The sequence below is a fragment of the Rhea americana genome, unplaced genomic scaffold (genome assembly GCF_003343005.1).
Source record: "Rhea americana isolate MKP2758 unplaced genomic scaffold, rheAme1 scaffold_363, whole genome shotgun sequence".
Classification (NCBI taxonomy): domain Eukaryota; kingdom Metazoa; phylum Chordata; class Aves; order Rheiformes; family Rheidae; genus Rhea; species Rhea americana.
Window position 1 is genome coordinate 351644 of NW_028186494.1, and position 21734 is coordinate 373377.

A 21734-nucleotide genomic window follows, 5' to 3' on the forward strand; every position below is an offset into this window, starting at 1 on the left:
ATTTTTTTTTGCCTAAAGGTTTTAATTCGTTTGTGGACTGGACTATTATGGTTAACAAAACCCAATAAAATCATGAAATAAAGGGAATCCAGTGTGGATTGTAAACACAATGGATTTTCTTCTGCTAAAACAATTCTGCACAAGCAGCAGAAGTATGTCTGTGAATGAAACTAAACATATTTCAGCATTCCAATGTTTTTTCCCACATTTTTAAAAAAGTCAAAATCTGTAGAATGCCTCTAGTGTATCTGATTCCCTTTGTATAAATACTGTTTTTAATATGTTGCTGAGATCTTCTTTCTCCTAGTAAGTAATCTTAAACTTTGTCATTCTGTATGCTTGTGCACTTGTTTTCATTTTTGACATACCCTTAAATCTTCCTCCATTCCCTTTATTCCTCAGGGAATTCTTAGTATGTTTGTTTTTGAGGTATGTGCATGGAAGTAACCCCTGTATTTGTGTTTGCACGCTTGCCCATTCCTCCCTATAGTCCCTGTTGAGATTCTTACATAGATTTTGTAGGGTGAATACCAAATATGTTTTTAAATTAATTGCTATTACTCTTTGTCTTGAGTGGGTCACATACAAAGAACAGAAAGTCCAGGCCTTGTCTAACATTTCATATGTTTAGATATTTCAGAAATGGAAGGGATTTTATTTTAAGAATTTAAAAAGTTATTTTGAATTTAGAACTGAAAGGAAAATATGGGTTTCAGAAATGACATGGATCTGGTTTCAGATCACTCTGCAAAGCTTTTGCTGCTGTGACAGAAGCAGCAATCGTGTTATCTTATTAAATTGTGAAGGATCTAACAGACTGTGAATGGGATTCTGATTTAGATGTATGGACGTACTGTAACACACTTTTTTGTTTTTTCCTTAGTAAAGTAAATGGATTTTCCTAAGTGTAAAATCTAGTTCAATATTTTTCAGACAACCTGACTACCTTGAGGTTTTTTTGTTATTTAAACTGACATATCTGATAATACTTAGGCATGTGTTTTTTATTAGCCTAGTTATTCATTTCTAATTTTCATAGAATCTATCAAACTGTAAATAGACATCAGATATTATTTTTCTATTCCCTTATGTCCAAACAAATTATAATTTAATGAATAACATGCAATTTTAAACTGGACTGGAAGAGAACTGAAGATCAAATTTTACAGCTGAGGCAAATACAGCTGAGCGCCACCCAGTGGGTTTTGTTAAAAAGATATAATTTCATTGTATCACACATTTCCAAAAATCTCCATAAAACTTTCCATGGCCAGCTTCAACTCCAAAACTATCACAGATACAACTGTAGAGTGAGTGGGATTTACTGAAACCTCCTTCTCTTAATCTTCCCAGGTTTTCTAGTTACTCAATAAACATCACAATTTAAAATTAAAAAGTAATACTAAGATTGTTCATAGTACAGTGAAATGACAGAATTGCACTTGCTAGTCTTCCAGAAAAGTGAATGTGAGCTGGCGTGGCTGCAAAAAGGTGACTGCATGGAGCCTGCAAGCTGTGAGGAAGGGGTTTCCATCCGGGGTGACACAGCTCTGGAGTGCCCGTTACCAAAGGCTGTGATTTAAAACCACAGTTCAGCCCTTTTGACTTACAACAGACCAGGATATAACCAACTTAGGAGAGGTTAAAGACAGGGCCAAAAAAGTCAGCCCCAAAATATCAGGATAAACACAGCAAACCTGTATTGCTGTTTGTGAATAATACCCAACCTGAAATACACACACCTAAATTTCTCCATCAGTTTCCAGAAGTGATGGTTATTTCAGAAGAAATCAATAAAAGTCAGTGTGCATAAAATATTGGATAGATCAAATAAAGGTATTTCAGTATTAAAAGCTATTAATTTTGTGCAACATACATTTGAATTACAATATTATTAAATTCCATTAAGCTAAAATGATATATTTAACTCAGACTTCAGAGTGCTAATTTCATAGCTCCTCCAAGCTGTTCCTGCAAAGGTGTTAGGGGTAATTAACTGCCATTTTCTCAGTAATTCGGAATCTGCAATTAATCAAAATGCAGTGCCTGAGTGATTGTAGAAAACAGTAACACTTAGTTTATTATGTAGCACATTCTCATTCTGGTTGTTTTATGATGGGATCAGCTACACTCTTTCCCCAGAATTTATTATGCTTACCCTTCAGCCAATTAGTTTTTCTCACTTTACTTTAACTTAAAACCTGGTGAGTTTGTTTTATATGTATGTGTAAGGTTGCTTGTCAGTTATACTGGTCAGAAACCTACAGGTCTGCATGTGTTTAAGCAATTAGGAACCTATTATTGTCCAGAAAAATTGAATTTCACTTTCTTACAGCAATGGCTTTTCTTTAAAAAAAGAATCTAAATGAGAACGGAAAAATGAGTTCAATGAGAAAACTCAGTCTGCCACAGCAACGAATGTCTGGCMCGGAGGAACACCAGCGCTGGTTGCTAATGTGTCCTGCAGGGACAAGTTGTGAAGTGCAAGCCTATAGTTCTTGGTTGTGGCATGTGGATTTAGCCATGCTTTCAGATTGCACACACAGTACACAAGCTCACCAGGACCAAGACACCGTGGCAATGAAGAAGCAGAGACATTTGATTTTCATATTTGAAATCTAGCTTAGAGTAAGCTCTTTCACTGAGGTTTGGTGGGCGTGCTTTTGAAACTAAATCCTGGTGTTTTGCCATACGTTGATTTTACAGCTAGTCTCCAGGGGAAGGAGATTTTAAAAATTATAGCCAGTTAAGTGGATAGTTTGCTGAATGCTACTTATGTGCATTCTGTATATTCTACTACCAATAGTAGTATCAGCCCTCCAAGAAGGCCTGACAGAATAACTAGTTGACTTAGTCCATTTTTGCTTCCTAGCCATTTAAATATTCATCTGGAAAGCCTTTTCTAATTTCTTAGATATTAGATGCAATATATATATTTCTCATATACTGGGATGAAATGCAGTCTAGTCAGTAAAAAAAAAAAAGACAGACCCTACAGAGTGAACCAAACTTTGACAAGATTCCTAGGAATGTTGGCAGAAATGATAGCTCTATCATTAATTGAAAAGTGTGAGGTATGATAGAGACCCACAGCACTACAGCCACTTTGTCCAGGACATCTATTTCATGCAACTAGCATTTAAAAATCTCTGCTCGTAGAGACTTCTTCCTCATCTATGTTATGAATCCTCTCTCCCTGGGAGATCACAAAAACAGGCCTTTGTAATTAAAAGTAGCTCTCAGGCAGACCAYAAGCTCCTAATTTTCCAACTGTGATAACAGTCTTAGAATTCCTTGCAAGAGTGCATTCAAAAATACCTCTCTGGATTTGGTTGTGTTTAGTTGTTTTTGATTTATAATAGGCTGGTTGACTCATTTGGCAAAACTATGGAGTCATTACCTGTGGTTAACTGATGTTATACTAGTATAAATGATGCCCTCTGTTGAGACCAGATTTTGCTCCCAGCTAGAGGATTTTTGTTGTTGTTGCTATTGTTTGGTTTCTACAGGCTACAGTGATTAAAAGGCATTTTTTGCTGAGGTTATGGTCTAGGCTGAGCACKGTCTGGATCTCAGTAATGCGACACAGTGTACAGGTGGGAGAAGGAAATATTTCTAAGAAGTACAGGTTTCATGTAAAAAGCAGTCCTCCCAAAAGTTAATGTCAAAGAATGCAAAGGTAGAGGTCTTGAATTTCTAGATGGCATCATTAAGTATAATGCAGTGAGGCTAAAAATAGAAAGTGAGAGGATCAAAATCAGAATCCTTTCTTGAAATAAAACCATTTTTTTAAGATAGACCAGATCCATTTTTGACCTGTGTACCAATAAGAGAGAATGGATACAAAATTGTGATTTTATAGYATTTTAGGTTGGACATTAGAAAAGTGTCAGTTTTAGCTTATAAATGGTAGCAATGAYATGTTCAAAAAATGCCCAGACTTAACAGCTGCCATTCAGTCTATCTTGCATGGCACCACATGGAAGAACCTTCTTCAAGAATTCTTGAAAAAATAGTGCCAACATATATTTCTGTTTCTTCGTTCCAGAACTATAAAAGAGGAAAAATAAGTCTTGTATTTCTTTTAGGCTGAAACATACAGAAGAGAAAAGTAATAGGGAAGTCTAGAGAACAGGAAAACTTAGGAACAGATGTTGCTGTTTATTTTTATTTCTCTCTCCCCTTCCCTATGACTTTAATAAATTATCTCTTCTTGCAATGACTAGGGAAGAAGTGGCTTACAGCAAGGTTTGACAGAAGCATCAGATAAAACAGAATATAACTCCACTTAAATCCCTCTATTCAACACTACTCCAAGATGGAATTAAAGCTACTGTGTGAATCCGGCACTTTAAATGAGTGAGGCTGTTGGAATAGTGAGCCATCTTTAGACACACTTTGGAAAAAATTCTGAGACGATTTTCTGTCTGCTACTTGATTTTTTTTTTTTTTTTTTTTTTTTTTTTTGATTGGAGATGGTACAGATAAACTAGTTCATCCATATATTTTGGATATTATATTTTGGCCAAGTTAAGGCAAGTTAAGATTCAGAGAGGCCAAAGGCAAAGGTCATGGCAAAAGAATAGGGTTATTCCACATATCTCTGAGTAACTGATRGCTTAAAAGACACTTAGATTGTTAAAGATAGTCTGTCTGAACTGTTCATAACACCTAAGTTACCAACACTGAAGTAACAGTTTAGTCAGCTGCATCATTATTCATCCTGTTTGCCTCCTTTTTTCATAGCTGAACTTGGAAAATCAAGACAGACAATTTTAAAGTAGATTTTTAGTTCTCTGTTCCAAGAGTGTTTGCCATGTCCCAAATTTTAGAATAAGATCCAAATCTGCTATTCCTTTTAATTCCTTTTAATGTATCCCTAAAGAATTCRAGGCTGAATAAAAATACTACTAGTTAGCCTCATTTTATTTTCTCTCCTCAGAGAAAGTCCAGCAAGATCAACAAAACAAAGTTTTTGGAGATCGCCACCTGAATCACTTGCAAAAATCTTAAACAAGGCCAAAATGTACGCAGACTGTCTTGAGCCTTACAAATTAATCTTTTAAAATGGAATTGCTAAGCTTACTTTTAATTTATGAACTATTACTTCTCACAAATGTATGACAACTGGCTTTTTACCTTCCTCTCCCATAAAACCATATGAAAGTTTTTGCCAGGCTAGTAAGCATTAGCAAAAATGTTTAATGTTAGTTTTGTATTGTAGGAATCTATCTATCTCCTGGGATATAGACGCAGTAGCATGATTTAAAGTTTTACCATATTAAGGATCTTAAACTTTCTGCAAACACTGCAGTTTTAATAGAATGTGTAGAATGTGTATCTTCTTTCTGCACTTAAATGTTTTAATATAATACTTTGTTTTATTTGTTCTAAAAAAGATACATATGCCACTGTATTTACGATTAAGATATGACTGCTTTATTATGTAATTCTTATACTTTAAGGTATGATTTCATTAAAAAAGGTTTAAGCTGAAACTTGGCTTACACAGCTAYAGTTTAGGAAAGGCTGAGACATAGAATGGTTTTACAATGTTTCACTTAAATCAGTCCTCTCATTTTTTTATTATTTTTACTGAAAAGCACAACACCAATTTTAGTGCTGTTGTTTGTTCTGTTAATATTTGCCAAGCCTTAAAGAGAAATTAGTTATTTTTCTGAGTTGTTTTCACAGCACTTTCTTGTCAGTTTAAATGACTGCTTCATCTTAAATTTAAAGTTTACTAAGTCTCAAATCCTACTTAGTACTTGTTTCTCGCACAGCATGTACAGTAATGAATGTTTTAGGTTAAYTTAATGCTCTGAAAAGTGCCAAACTGTCAGACATGCAAACTAAAATAGTCTGTTTGCACTGAAATGTTTATTTTATTTTATTGTTAAAATTGCAGTTGGAGGCTTCTCCAGCTCAGATTCGCTGTGCAGCCATGAAGCTCCGTAACACTGGCAGACACAGGAGCTGGTGAAAGTGATGAGTCTAACTGGAAGTGGGCTGGCTGATGAATGCAACGGAAAAGATGACCTGACATACAGCATTGCATTTCAAGTATTTCTAGGATATTCATCACCCCCTCATCAGCCTATCCAAAATTTTTCTGATGGAAAAAAAAATCATACTGGGATAAAGCAGTGTTTGGTAGAGACTTTGCCAATATACAGCAAAATGATCAAAATGATCATCACTGTAATTTCCTACAATTAAGCACAGTGAAAGCTATGGATGAGACCTCTTTACTAGGAACTATCCTCTRCAGCTCCTCTGCAAAGCTAGTAATTTAGCTAATTCTCCACAGTTGTACAGGCAAAATAATAAGATATGAATATTCTTTGGTTAGGGATAGCACTGTTACATCATTTATTTTTCGTCCAGTATAAAGTACATATTTCCTTATTCTATCTACTTACAATTTTAATTTTTACTTTCTTCTTAAGTTAGAAAGGAATTACCCCATAAATGTTGTACATCCCCTATGCACATCAGAATGATTAGTAAATGACAGATTTTTCACAGATACATTTAATGAAAAGGACGAAGATATTTGTTATGATGTTGAGTTAGGGTCTTATTCTCTTTTTATCATATCTTGTTATTATTCTTCATTATAATGAGTACAGTGCATCTGCATTACTTGACAACTTCTAACTGAAATGCTAGAGTAATTATTTCATTCTTGAGGCAACCTGGTAACAACCACTAGAATTATAGTGAGTTGGAGAATCTACCTTAAGACCRCTGTTTATTATTTTTTCATTAAGTTTATATTCTCTTACCAGAAGCATTTTGTTGGTAGCCTTCATAAAAATAATTCAAACCCCCTTTTGGGCAGGGGTTCCTTTTTGTAGATTTTATATCTGCTACAGTCTGTTCARTGTCACTGTGTTAGTACAGGAATATGGCTATAACATTCTTGCATGAGAAGCTGTACATCAGGCACACTTTAACAGATTTATGTCATCAACCCCCACACAGTATTAATCATGCTTCAAGGTCATTTTTAGCTATCAAAGTAAGTGCCTTAGTAAAATTGCCAAGGCAGCTTTCAAGCCCAGCCAGTTGCAAGTTTTCAGGTGCTGGAAAAGAAAAAAAAAAAAAAAGAAAGAAAAGAAAAAAGTTGAGGAATTCACAAAACAAGCTTCTTGGCAATGTGTCCATATAGGTCTGCGATGGCAGAGCAACCATTCATCAGCATACATGCAAGCTGTCTCTGTTATGGAAACCAGGGCACATTTAAAGGAAAAATAAACAGATTTATCAGTCTGGTTACAATTTTATGAAGTACAATGTTGAAAGGTTTCCCCTGTCTGTTTCAGACACTGACAAGATAAACTAGACATGGCCAAGGTTGAATGTGTCACTTCTGTCAGGTGCTATGATAAGTATGAAAAGCCAGGTATGTTTCACCAAAGGTCTCCAAATAAATCTCAGACAAGGTTTATGTTCTTTCATTTTGTTTTCCACATTTCATCATCACTGAAGCCAAACAATCAATGACATAAGGTTTGGGGATGTTTATTACCACACCAAATGGCTGAAGTCTTATAAGCATGGAAAAACACATCAGATGATTGTTGGTTTTATGAGAGACAATGCTGGCATTTAGTAAAAAAAATTCCATTTGTAATCATTTGGGAATTTCTCTGTTGGAAGCCTTGCTTTAGATTTTAGGGCAACTCACTGACAAGCAGATGCTAGTTTTCCAGGTCAGACTGGATTATGAAATCTRTGGAGCCACAAGAGGCTGGCTGGAAGATGGTTAAAGAACATAGCATTTTATTAATATATGGGTACCAAATACCTGCTACAGAGTAAATTCAAGAGCTAGTTTAAGCTCACAGTGTTCTTATATTAAGTTTACAATTGTTTTTCACTTAAATAAAGCTTGTGGGTATCATTATTTATAGGTTTTTCAGAAACATTAAATGGAAATGGTGAGGGTATCTACAAAAAAAAGAAACAAAAAACTTTTTCCCCCTACTTCTTCCGCTTCAATATTTTGCTCCCAGAAGCCCCTCTGTCTAAAATTAATAGCAATGTTACACTGAAAAAGAACCTTTTGGATTGCAGTAGTCTCCTAAAACACACGTATGAGCAAAGAGAGAGTGGCATATGAAGTAATGGCCTGTTTGTTATAGCAGCTGGCATCCCATACGTGTTCTTAAGTAAGCGTCTTCCTGAATTTAATTCAATACTAATGTAAATTACCACTGTAACTCTGGTTATGGTGGTACTCTTTAGGTATTTTAATTTTCTTTCTCCAGAACCCAAGAAATAGAGAAAGTAAGAATGAAAACTTTATGAAAAATAAAGTATAACAAAAAAAGGTTAAAAAATAAGGAGTGAATGCCATAAGATGTCAGAAGAAATGGAATTGAAAGATAATAAAAGAAAAATATAACTAAGAAAACTGATAATATAAGAAAGATCTAACAAAGAAATAAAGATCAGGGAGACAGAGTTTAGTATCAGTTATGTTTCTGGATTCTTAGAGTTCTTTGTATTCATCTGTTTTATTTTTCTTACCCATGCTCCTCTGAGAATTCCTGCAACTGAGCTCTTGAGCATTTGCCTTATTATTATTATTATTATTATTTTTAACAGAGCTGATATCTTCACTTTGATGTACTGGGTAGTTTCACGGTGGGCCTCACAGCAAGCTTGCTGAGACGTTCAAAGTGCTCTGTAGACAAGGCCGCTAGCTAAGCAGGAGCCTGGCACAAAGCCCCCAGTTCCCCTGGCACCTTTGCTGGCACTAAACCTATCTGAGCAATGCTGACATGGGAGCTAGCTCATGTTAGGTGCTTAATCCTTCTTTTGTATCAGTCAGTGTTGCATAAAGAGGCAGCGCTGAAAGGGTTATATTACATGATGCACTAATAATTTGGTCCTAAAAATGTAAAATAACATTCAATTTTCACATATGATGAAAAATTGAGACCAAAATGAAAAAAAAACAAAAACAAAATGAAAAGTGGTACATGGAAATAATCAGAAAATTATTCTGAGAGAAAGCTGGGCATCAGAAATGTCTGTAGAAGAGGGTTACTTCATGACACAGGTAAAGATGGCACAACATAGGTGGCAAAAATGCACATCTCTTTTCTGATRTGTGCTTGAAATCATGTTAAACAAAATTACATCATTTCGTGAAAGAGAGTTCCTTTTACTAATGTCTATCTTTCTCCAAGAGCAATAGCTCTTGTGTCTCATTTTTACTGTGCAGGAACAAAAGACATCAGGTTACAGCAGAATAATGACCTTTTTGTGCCGAGCCTTTTAACTGCTTGCAATTGTTATCAGGTCCTGATTCATACTGTCCCCTGTATGTTGATAAAGGGGAATGGAAAAATTTCCTACTACTTAAGAGAAAGAAAAGAGATGATCTTATTCAATGTCTTCACATGGGGAGCCATAACAGACTAACTTTTACTGTCTCCATCTGCCCAGAGGCAGAATTAAACTCACTGTTAGCACCACCAGAGAATACTTCCTTAGTACTTTCTATTGAAGATTATGGCAATTTCCCCTTTTTATTGGGTGTTGACTACAATCTTGGTTTTGACCTCAAAACTCTTTATTGAAGTTTTTGTGATCTCAGACAGCCCTCTTGCTATTCGTGCATGGTCAGTTAGAAGGATCAGGGAAAGCAGAAGATAGTTTTATTTTTTAAAGAAGTTTGATAATTATGAAAAGAGCAGGAAAAACACACAGAACAAGAGATTGTTAGGTTTTGATTGCTAGTCTAGTAAATTTGAAAGGTTTCTCTACTAAAAGGTTAGTACATAGAACTAGATAAAATTTTGGAGAGTTTAGAAGAGACATTTTCTCAGTTATGTATCAAGATTTAAAAAAAAGGCCTAGAAAGGAAATAAAATAAGTTGGCTTTTGTGAGCTTTTATTTCTGCTTCCAGTAACTTAATGAACACCTAAAGCCAATTTTGTAAGATTAAAATTCAGTGCTGTTAAGCAGACAGTAATGAAGGAATCTGGGAGAAGAGGCAACATGACAAAAAGTAACAACAACAACAAGACTACCTGCTGGCATCTAGGGTTAGTTTCAGCAGCTCTGCTACTCGACAGCAAAAATCCTATTGACTTCATCAAGGCTAGACTTTCACCTTTGGCTTTGAAAAGGGAGAAATCATTCTAAAGAAATAACAGAGACATTGTGCCAAATGCACATTAAATACAGATGGGGATTCCCACTTTATTTCTGCTTCAGCTGCAGAAACTAGGCATTTATGATTAGAAACRTAAAGGAAATCTGTGATGTTTTGAAGAATGCAAGGAATGGGATTCATTCTTTGGGGTCATGTTGTATAAAAATAGAGTGACAGAGCACCTAGTGAATGGGACCAAAAACTGATATTGTGGACAGTGCTGGCTGAAGTACAGAACTGACAAGCAGAAAGCTGAGAAAATGCCTTGGAAGAACGTCAGAATACAAATACAATAAATAGATTATAATATACTACTGTTCTCTGAAAAGAAACTTTAAAAAATGAATGACAGAGGGAAAGAGCYATTAATAAAAACACATTATGAAAAGAAAATTAAAAATTCTGGAGGAGAAGAGACAGCAATCGCAGGAAAGAASAGCGAGCTTGACAAAACCAAGATAAAAAGAGATATGAGTTTTCTTAATTCAGGCATAAACATCATAAACTATTACTCAGCTTTACCTCAGCTGGAACAAGAATGAGTAATGACTGTAAAGTTAGGAGATTAGAAGGAACTAGTGAGTTACGTGGGTGTGATTGCTGAAATATCACCTTTGAGGTAAGCGGACATGTGAAGAACCTTCTTTACTTGTCACAGAAAAAAATAGTTTTGCCTCATCCAGTTGCCCAGTCTTGTCGCTGCAGTAGCCGCTGGCGACTAGCACATGACAAAAGATCACTTATTATCGAGACAAACCTGTCATACATATTTAGAGTGATATGAAGAACGACATCAACGTGACAGTCCTCGGTTTTGTTTTGAATATTCCTACGAGTACACCACGAGCCCGTGGAACGGAAAGCTGGCACGTAGGCTGGAAGGGAGCAGCAGCACAGCCCACCAGCTCCCCGATCCTCCATAGTAGGATCTGGATGATGGAACACACGGAAAACACTGACACAGCTGTAAATTACCCCAAACATGTATGACTGTTATTAGCTGTTCTCATTAAGCAATGCTTGCAGTATCTTTAGGCACAGAGTAAGCAGTTTGGGATTATTGATCATACTTTAGTTTATGAAAGGTGGTGGAGAGGGATAAAAAGAAACCTGGATTTTGTTATTCCAGTTCAGAAATGGATAGCATAACTTAGCACACAGGAAAACTAGATACGACTTTAGTTGTCATACCTCTGATAAATTTGGGGGGCTTTGCTTTTTTTTTTTTTTTTTTTTTTNTTTTTTAAAAAAAAGATTAAAACATTATTTCTATCTCAATAGAGGGAAAGGTTTTCCAGATAGCATTTATTTACTATCCAGCCTAAGCAAAACTAACACTGATAAACATATGCACAAAATCACTGAGATTCATGAGACTTCCAGACCAAACAAGGTTAAATGTGTTTGGAAGAAATTCAGCTGTAGATCCACATTTTGGATGTGTGACCATTCATAAATTCCAAACTATTGCACGTTTGCTCATCATCATTTCTTCCTGAAATGATGTTTCCAGATCAACAAACTTTCTTCCCTAGGATCAGTCATTTCCCAAGTCTTCCYTTTTAGAATCCAACCCTTTTTGTGTCTGTTTTATGACAGCTAGTAACACTCTATGCTCCAGCTCCATATTAATCCTTTGAGAATGTTATTTATTTTACAATTTTGGCAGARCAAAAGACTTTCCTCTCCTTTTGATGAAGGCCCCTAGAGAGAGCAGACACACCACAATCACAATGACAAAATAATATTGGATATGTTCAGTCTAAATTAGCAGGAAATATTAAGATGATACAATTTTTTTTCCCATACGATAAGATTGATATGTTATAAAGAGGAGACTGAAGTCAAATTTTTACTCTCCTATTCAAACTTCCTAACCATAACCTCCTGTTTTACCTTCAGACCTTGAGTAGAAGTTCTGCTATTCCCTCCTCCAGAGGGAGGGAAAGCATAACTGAGCACACTACTGTTGTACAGTGCAGGCAGACAGGAGTCCCAGTTTACCGTCTCTACAGTSAGGACAGTGGCTGTATTTTATCCTACGACTGGTATAGTGCATAGGGCTAAACATATGCGCTGATGTCACCCTTTCTACATGAACATAATTCAAATTTGTCTCAAGCGGCGTTGTCATGGCACCGCTGACTATGCTGGTTGGCAGTTTATAGGGAAAATTCTCGCTTATAATTAGCTCTGAAATCTTAATTCCAGGTCTTGCATCAGCATTGAGACTTGACTGAGCAGACTGAGTTTTTGTTCATTAGCAGTGGTTAAAATACTCTGGTGAATTGAAGTTGATATAAGCTTTTTAGCCTCTTCCTCCCATCTGAGGAAAGCAAAGGAGAACAGATTAGCACCAAGATGTGATAAAGCAAACCTYGAAAAATCGGAGTTGTGAATAAACGCAAAATCTTTACATGTCATAAAAGAGGGCAGTAAAGACAAAACCGGGTTGTTTGATTAGCACCAGCACTAACGATGCCTGCCTCCTGGTTCCTTTGTACCCAGCAGCTGGATTCTCCAGTGCCCAAGCAGGTGTGAATTCTGCCTGAAGCTTTTCCCACTGCAACAGAGGCCACAAGGAGGTCGGGCTGACCAAAGCTGAATTTGCGTTGCTTTTTCTTCACACAGGGGAACTACTACGGTTTCTCTTTGCTATCTAATGACCTATTTCCATGAAACTTACAGGAACTCAGTATTTCAGGTAAGCAGACAGGTCTGTAAGCTGAACCACACCTAACAATTTGCTAAGGAAGGATGTAAACGCATCTACAGATCACTTCACAAACCTCTATTTGCAAATGATTACATAAGCCTGTCCCTCTACACGCAAGATAAGGAATCCAAAATCTGGACAGTGAAAAACTGGATGAATATATAACTGTTTTCCTGAGGTATGAAAACTGGCAGGCAAACTAAACTAACACGATCACAAAGCTAGGGCTGACACAAAGATTCGGACGCTGAAATACAGAACTCGCACAAATTCTGTTTGTGTCTTCCACAGCTTTATTTCAKTTAGCTCACCAGCCTCTCCAGTTGTGTTTGCCTTACAGTTCACCCTGCTGGGAGAGCAGTAACCGAGAGTTACAGGGAAGTGGAGGAGTGTCCTTTGTCCTGTGGAACCTTTTGTATTTTGACAAGTGTTTGCTCCAGTATCACAGCGCTATTAGAAAGTAATGCCCTGAATTTGAAACTTCTTGCGCTTACCAGAAACTTCCTCTAAGCAAATACCAGCTCACAGGACTTTGAGCTCTGTAGTGACAGCTACGGTAAAAAAGCCCTGCAGAAAAAGCAATACTCCACCATGTGGTATTGCGGGAAAATAAACAGTCCTCTTCAGAAAGCCAGACTTTTCCAAGACCTATGTTGATTTTATTTGTAAAGTCTAAATTTGTAATGGAACTGTAGTTTTTAATGGAACCATCTTCTGACAGGGATTAAAAAAAGTATGAAAAGTATTTTGATTACATCAAAAGTAAATTTGGGAGCGAAAAATATTAAAAAAACCCACAGAAAATCTCTCTTTAATCCCAATTTAACAATGTAACTCAGGTGCTTAGAATGGAATATGCAACTCTTCTGTTTGAAATGGCCTTTTTTTTTTTTTTTGTACACATGAATATGATGATGGCCTTTCTTTTAGGGTCATTTTTGAAGATGTTTTTGCAAATTTACTGTGTAGCTAAGCACTGAAGTGAGGTGGAAATAACTACAGTACAACTGACTGCAGAATTAGCCTACAAGTATATAAATATTTCACTGAGTGCTTGATAAAGCCCTAACTAGCTGGATACAGGTGAGAATTCACAAATGCACCTGGATCTATAGTACATGCATGTTTTTACTGCTCCAGAAGCTTTGTAACTGTCCCTTAACATTGTCACTTGGGCCACGGAAACTGTTCAAATATCAATAATGTCTTTCCTAAATGAAAAGATGAATTGTGAAGTTATATAYATGAAACAGGAAGTATTCCTTCTCTGAGACAACTAGGGAAGACTAAGGAAGAACACTGAATTTAGTAACATGTAAAAGTAGGTCATTTATCGCAGATTCAGTTTAACATATGAAATCACATCAAACAAAACAAATTATCAACGCATMCTATTTATCATCAGTGCAGACTGCTCCATGCACTTATATTCAGCCATGATACAGAGAATTTCTTTGAAAGGCAGAGGTATTTAACAGCTTCTCTGTGCAGAACGTAGAGATACACCAGAARTGAAGGTGTGCCCTTCTTCACAAAGTCACCATCTATTGTCCATAGGCCCCTCACAAATGCCTACACCATCTGTGTATTTTCTGTTGTTGTATTCCAGCCAGGGGATAAATAACCACCCTTCTAGGAAAGGATTTCAAAAAATTGGTCATCGTTGAGTCCATGGACAATTGACAAAAATCTCTAGAGGAAAACTGAGCCTTCAAGCACTAATGCAATAAACTGACATTAATCTGAAATAGGGTCAGAAGTCAGTAATTTGTTAATCTGAAACAAAAAGGGAGCTAAGGCAAAAATATAACACAGCTGCTTAATTCTCAAAAAGTACTCCTGATTTCTCCCAGTGGTGATATTAAGGATTGTTGATGCAGTATAAATTTAGATTTTGCCTTTTTCTCTACTTCATCTTTTTAAGGTTGGTTTGATCGATCTATGCAGAATTTTTAATTATCCATACATTAGCATTTTTAATGAGAAAGAAAAAAGTACAGACCACGCTTTCATATGCAATAATAAAGAAGAGGCCAAAATAGTTGGCTTTGTTAAGGCCAGTTGTAGTCCAGGCCAATTCTCTTTGAAAGCAATAAGACTCTGGCTGYAGCCAGTTCCATGAATGGAAGTTACTTCATATTGATTAAAAAAAAGTCTGCTTTCAATGAAATCTGGGACCATAGTTTCACAGCTTGCAATTGTTGTTGACCTAATTCTTTAGCAGAAATTTTCAGTGCAGTATAAATACACAAYACACCTTAGAGTGAGGTTGAGCTCACTTATCATGGCTTTGTAGATAGAACCACAATATCATTTCTAAATGCTATCTTACTTGCAAATCAAAGTATTTGACAAAGATCTGCCTCTTTCAACATCCAAAATTCTAATGGATCAACAGTAYATAATATGAGCTTCTAAATAACAAAGTGACCTACAGACTGGCTTTTACCATAGCCTCTTAAACCTACAACTCTCTAATTGATTWGTGCAGTATAGTGGAATCTGTCTCAAATAGGATATCATGTTTCTGTTGCAGTAAAAATATTTCTTAAAAAAAAAATCTTAAAGATTTTCCACTACCCCACTGAAAGCACCAGAGTAAGAAAGCCTAAAGTAGTCCRGAGAGTGGGAGATATGAATCAAGAAAATTTAAATGCAACTCTCAAGTCACATCTTTGTACATGCACCATTAATAAGTATCATATATTATTAGCTTTAGAGACCAAAGGTCAGCTCAACAGAAAGGCTCTTCTAGTCATACGAAATACACTAGCATAACCTCTAGAAGAAGATAATGATAAGACTTGTACCACAATTTGTATCTCTAGTCACAAGATTTCTTTGCTATGTACTAAAATTGCCACATTTCAGTCCACTAACACTCTTACAGAAAGTTTTAGTTGTTTCTGCAGATTGATTTCTTAAAGAAGTCTTTGTGGAGTTAAACTCTGTCTTTGATCAAAACAGAAATTCTCAAGCAGCAATAATACACTACAGACATAATGTAAGTTTGGAAAAAGGGAGGAGATAGCTAGTACTCAACCTTTAAAATTCCTTGAAGATAGGTAAAGTGGGAAATGTAAAGTTCACTCCTTCTTGTGCATCTCTCCTCTTTACCTGGCACAGTTAGTTTTGGGGGAACCAGAAGCCACTGACAGAACTGCAGTGATCCCAATTGCTTAACATTGGGTCACAGAATCACAGAATGGTTGAGGTTGGAAGGCACCTCTGGAGATCATCTAGTCTAACCTCCCCCCCCCCCATCCACCCCGTCCAAGCAAGGTCACCTACAGCACATTGCACAGGATCACATCCAGGCAGGTTTTGAATATCTCCAGAGAWGGAGAGTCCGCAATCYCTCTGGGCAGCCTGTCCCAGTGCTCTGTCACTCTCATAGGAAAGAAGTTCTTCCTCAGATTCAGACAGAACTTCCTGTGTTTCAGTTTTGAGCCTGGTGCCTCTTGTTCTGTTGCTTGGCCACCACTGAAAAGAGTCCAACCCCATCCCCTTGACGCTCTCCCTTCAAGTATTTGTAGTCATTGGTAAGATCCCCCCTCAGTCTTCTCTTCCCCAGGCTAAACAGGCCCAGCTCTCGCAGCCGTTCCTCGTAGGGCAGATGCTCCAGCCCTCTGATCATCCTCGTAGCCCTRYGCTGGACTCTCTCYAGTAGCTCCATGTCTCTCTTGCACTGGGGAGCYCAGGACATAGTACTCCAGCTGTGGMCTCAGCAGGACTGAGTAGATGAGGAGGATCACCTTTGACCTKCTGGCAACACTCTTCCCAATGCACCCCAGGATGCCATTGGCCTTCCTGACCACAAGGGCACATTGCTGGCTCGTGGTCAACTTGTTGTCCACCAGGACTCCCAGGTCCTTCTCTGCAGAGCTGCTTTCCAGCAGATCAGCCCCYAGCCTGTCATGGTGCAGAGGGTTATTTCTCCCTACATACAGGACCCTGCACTTGCCCCTGTTCTTGCTTGGTCAGTTGAGCAGCTTGCTATAAAACCTGTAGCTCAATGTAAMCCAGCTTTGACCTAGCTATAAATAAAGGCAGGATACAGAACACAAAAATCATGATTTGTCTGTAAAAAGAATTTACTGATGTTGGAGAAGCATGAACCTTGATTTTCAGAGGTCATTAACATATTCACATGAATCCAGAAGATACTTGCTATTTTCTTCCCTATAAAGAGACTAAGTGTATGGGATGCAGAAATCCTTCAAGCATTCTTGAAATTACAGAATTTCAGAAAGCTGAATAGCAGTATCTATTTGACATTATGGCCAGAAAAATATATGCCTTCAATASTTATTGGCATGAAACTATTTCACTTTTCATAGCCAACTCTGATCAGCCCGAGAACATCAGATCATTTAACCTCTCCATAAATACACAGAAATACACAGGAAGGGGGGGGGGGGAGAGAGAAAGAAAGAAAAGAAAAGAAAACACTCCCAGTATGTTGAGTGTGTAGGTGTCCCTATACTTTCTGCAGTGGAGGTCTATATTGTCTGAGGACTATCAAAAGTTGGGATCCTTCCAAAAGYAAATTGTTTATTCAAAGGCAGATTTGATCAAGGCTCATATTTTCCAAAGACAGCTAGCTTACTTAGACCCTTTTGAAAAATSCTTTCTCTAGAGGTTATTCATTCAGCTGTTCAGGCCACATACTTGAAAAAGCAGAAAACTGCCAGCTAAAAAATATAGAATTTGCTTCTGAAAGAATGCAAGAAGATGAAGTGCAAAAGCTAATACTACATTWCATTGCAAGCCTCAGCGAGTACAAAACACCATTGTTTTAAAGACAGCTAAAAATACTTTCTTCTACGAGCTCTTGCTCTTCTGCCAAAGACATGCAATACATTGAGGAACTGAGTCTGCACAATCAAAGTTTTATTAAGAAGCAGTCCTTGTTTTTGTATCCTTTATTATAGCTGTTAAGTTGGAATTGCCTTTTTTCTTTCTTTCTTTTTTTTCTTTTTTCTTTTTCTTTTCTTTTTTTTTTAAGTAATGCAGACAAAGGATTTGCAGTTTATCAACCACAGACAGGACGGAATATTGGTTTCCTTGCAGACTTCATTAATGTTAAACAGGAAAACACAGTATACATTTTCTCTAGATYATCTGAAGTACAGGTGTAACGATCAATAGAGTACAAAATATAATTTCATGTTCTAACCCTCTCTTTGCTAATGTGACATAACAGAATTGTACTAGGATGTGTTCTGATAAAAGGCTATGCAAACAAATATGAATTCACCTGGCATTATTTGAAGCTTTACAAATGTTTGTTCTCTATACTCAAATCTTGGCTCAACTCAAATTCAGTAAAACTTTTCACTTGTAGTCCAGGGGAACACAGAAACCTAAGCTTTTATACTGATCAGAAAAACTCTAATGGAAGGTATCCACATTTGGCTTTTTTCTTTTGTTAGTTACAAATATTGGGAAAAAAACTTACATTTTTCAAGGAAAAAACAACAAAGAACTGATTCAAAGTCAGGAAGGGAGTGACAATTCACTTTTGAAAATCCAGGGGTTTTGCCATATTTTGTTAATMAAAAACACTGTCTACAGCAACATCATCAGTGAAATTGTGAGGCTGCCAATATTGGCTCCAACTATGATTTTTTTTTTCTTGATTCCATCCCTCCCTCCCCCTGCCCCCCAAAGATAAAGAAGTCAACTACTTTGTAGATTCCTTTGCCTTACAATTGTACAAGTTTATTTTGTGGCACAGTTACTATTTTCACATCAACTTAGCAAGAATCTGTCACTGGAGCAACAGTAAGTTCAGCAACCACTAACTGTCAGCTCCTGTATTGAAATTACTTTTAATTGCCTTTTTCTTTTGAAAGTCAAGAAAAACGATAAATAAACAAATAAAAAGGGTGCTAGGCCACACTTATATGCCAAAATAATGTTGGCTTTATATAAGGTCCAGAACTGAAGGCAGATTTTATTAGACTTTCTGAAAGTTTCTTAATACCCCGAAAAGCCTGTTTGCACAGTTTGTTAGATTATAGCAGCCAACTACTTCTTTTTCAATAAGCACAAATGGTAAAGCAGCAAGTGGTCAGACAAAAGAATTCAAAGTGCTGAAAACATTTGTACTACCTACATTACTTGACTCTTCAGCTGCAACTTCATTTCTTCCCTGAACTCCACACTGATGAAAAGATGGAATAGAGCAAGACAAATTCTCGTGTTGCAGGCTGGTTCTGTAAACTGGCTGGCTTGATTCACGCTGCAGTCACTAACAGCAGTTCTACTAGAGGTTTGTTTCCCTTCTCTAAAAGCAATGATTATTGCAATGAGCTGTAATGATTATTAAGGACTAACGGAGGAAGTCATATGACTCTCACTCTTGGTTAATCTGCAACTGTCTCCACCCTTCTCTTGCCATAAGCGTCACAAAAAATATCCCTCACTTGCTGCTCTCCTCCCTGTTATATCCTCTATACCTATCTATCCAAACTTCTTCCTTTTATGTTAAGAAATTTAAAAGGGCAGCTAACAGAACATTTGATTCTAGATTATGTCCAAACCTCGGTCTGTCCTGTATAGTTAAGACTTCAAGCCCTTCAGGGTTGGATTTTTCTTCTCCTCCTCCCCCCACTCCAAAAAAAAAAAAAAAAAAAAAAAAAAAAAAAAACCACCTATTACAAATATATTAACTGATCTTTGCTGAAAAAAAATGAAAGGAAAAATGCACATTCCAATGAGACAATGAAAATGCTTCTAGTCCAAGCATCACTATCATTACACATAGGAATGCAACAGGGACAATCATATTCATCTCGAGACTATCCTGCACACCAGAAATTTGTTTCAAGACGAAGTATTCTGAAATGCAACTTTCCAAAGCAAGAGAGAATGCATTGAAGTTACTGCTATCCTTAAACATGTATTTAAACTCACCTTAAAGGTTTCAAAAAAAATAAAACTTTTAATTCTTTACAGTACTATAGTGACTAAGAAAAGGCTTATTATGTACCACCATACCATTAAGCCCGGAAGACAGAAACTTGACTTGCCAGGGCAAGTTTCGAGCTATAATTTCTTTTAGGTATCTTTAATATAGCATAAAATGAGTCCTAAAACAAAAGTTTTAAACCTAGAACATGTTCAATATGAATGGATTTGTTACTAGATGAAGTACATAAATCTAGCAAACAGAGTTAAAAGAATAAGCATAACTGCTATGGCAAGATCTTTTTTCTGAGAACACTGAGAAAACAGATGACTAGCAAGTTTCTACGAATATGCTGTTTATTTACAAAGCTTCAGAACAGCTGGTGGTGCCTTCTTGCAGTAGGTAGAACAGAGTAATCATTGCTTCCTACTTTCATTAAAGCATTAACTTAGACCCTGTCACACTGCAGTTCTCAATTTTTTGCAACAGAAAAGTGCTGCAACTAATAGAACTGGTAGATATTAAAAAAAATACAATTTACCTACATCAGGAAAATCAGTCCTTAATAAAGCCACATTTGGTAACATTTGACAATCTTCTTTTTTTGTTGTCGTAACTTCCAATCAAAATTCATTCCAAATGTCTGGAAAATACTGACAATAGGCACTTGTTGTTCTGGAGGGCAACAATTGAAAGTTGCAGCTAAAACACAAAGTTGGAACTGCATTTTAACATCTTAAAAACAAAACAAAACAAAAAAAAACCTCACATCCTGCAAAGTTAATGACTTCATACATGTAGATGAAGAACTTTTTCAAAATATGTCACATTATCAATAGCGTTATCAGTCTATATCCCATTGCAATTATAATTGCTGAGTAAGTAGTATTGCATTACACTGGATTACATCAATCTTCTCATCTTTTCCCTACCTTTTCGTAATCAAGTTATCCAATCATTTTCCCATCTAAAGTACTGCCAAAAATCAAAGCGTGTTTTTCTGTTTTTGAACAGCTTAAGACGTCCATGGTTTGTTTAACCTTTACGCAGGACTGCACACTTTACAGGTATTTGCAGCCAATTTCTAAAAAACATAATAAAATGTTATATAAGAAGTTACTTGAAAGAGGCTTGCTTTTTCAGGACATTAGTTTCAACAGCAATAACATACCCCTGCATTAAGAAACCTGTTTAATCACCAAAGATAGTTTAGACCCTTATTACAGAGCCAATCCAAGACAACTAGGTTATATTCTGTCTTATTTAAATATTCCAACTAGCTTTTTAGGCAAAGTCAGATCCAGATGGATTCAGCACTGAAACAGGTCTAAGATAGAAGTGTATAATTAAACAATAAACTGCATTTCTCCTCGACTACCACCTTGGTTTTTCCCCTTTGTTCTCACATACAGATCATTCTTAGCTTGATAAAGTGTGTGAACTCCACTGAGATSGAGAAACTACACCTCCTTGCCTCACTGTCTCCAGAAGCATTCCACAGAGTAGATACTGTCAATAACACCAGGCTTTCCACAAAAAGCCATTCAAATGRTATTTCTTTTTGGCATTTCTGCTTCTTAAAACTATGACTGAGGATAGGCACTGCATCTCAGCCTCTGAAGTCAGATGTTTCCCAGAACCCTAACAGAGAGACTAGTCTACTTCTCTTAAAAAATAAAGCCAGAGATCATAMGCAGCTGCTGGTTAATGGCTGTGATTGGGAAGAGGACATAAGTGATGCATGGGCTCTCRTAAATACTTTCATAGTTCTTCTGTTTTCCAGTCACTAACAAAGCCAGATATTATCACTATTTCTTTTCCATCACATCTTTAAAAGCTCCTGCCCTTAAAGTTCTTTGTGTATATGTACACACAAACAAAARCCCACCCAGCAGAGCAGGTTATTCAGTAAGGAAATACACACACA

General features: G+C 36.7%; 1 long non-coding RNA gene across 2 annotated transcripts in view; it reads right to left on the reverse strand.

Annotated features, from left to right (window-relative positions):
- Positions 1 to 19191, reverse strand: part of LOC146591690 (uncharacterized) — a 73292-nt gene extending 54101 nt beyond the window's left edge. Inside the window, exon 1 of one of the 2 annotated variants that reach the window (XR_014896755.1) lies at positions 19013 to 19191. This is a non-coding gene — a long non-coding RNA (uncharacterized LOC146591690). Of the gene's footprint in view, positions 1 to 19008 lie in introns of both variants that reach the window. The other variant, XR_014896754.1, reaches the window with a different exon arrangement.
- Positions 19192 to 21734: the final 2543 nt, after the last annotated feature.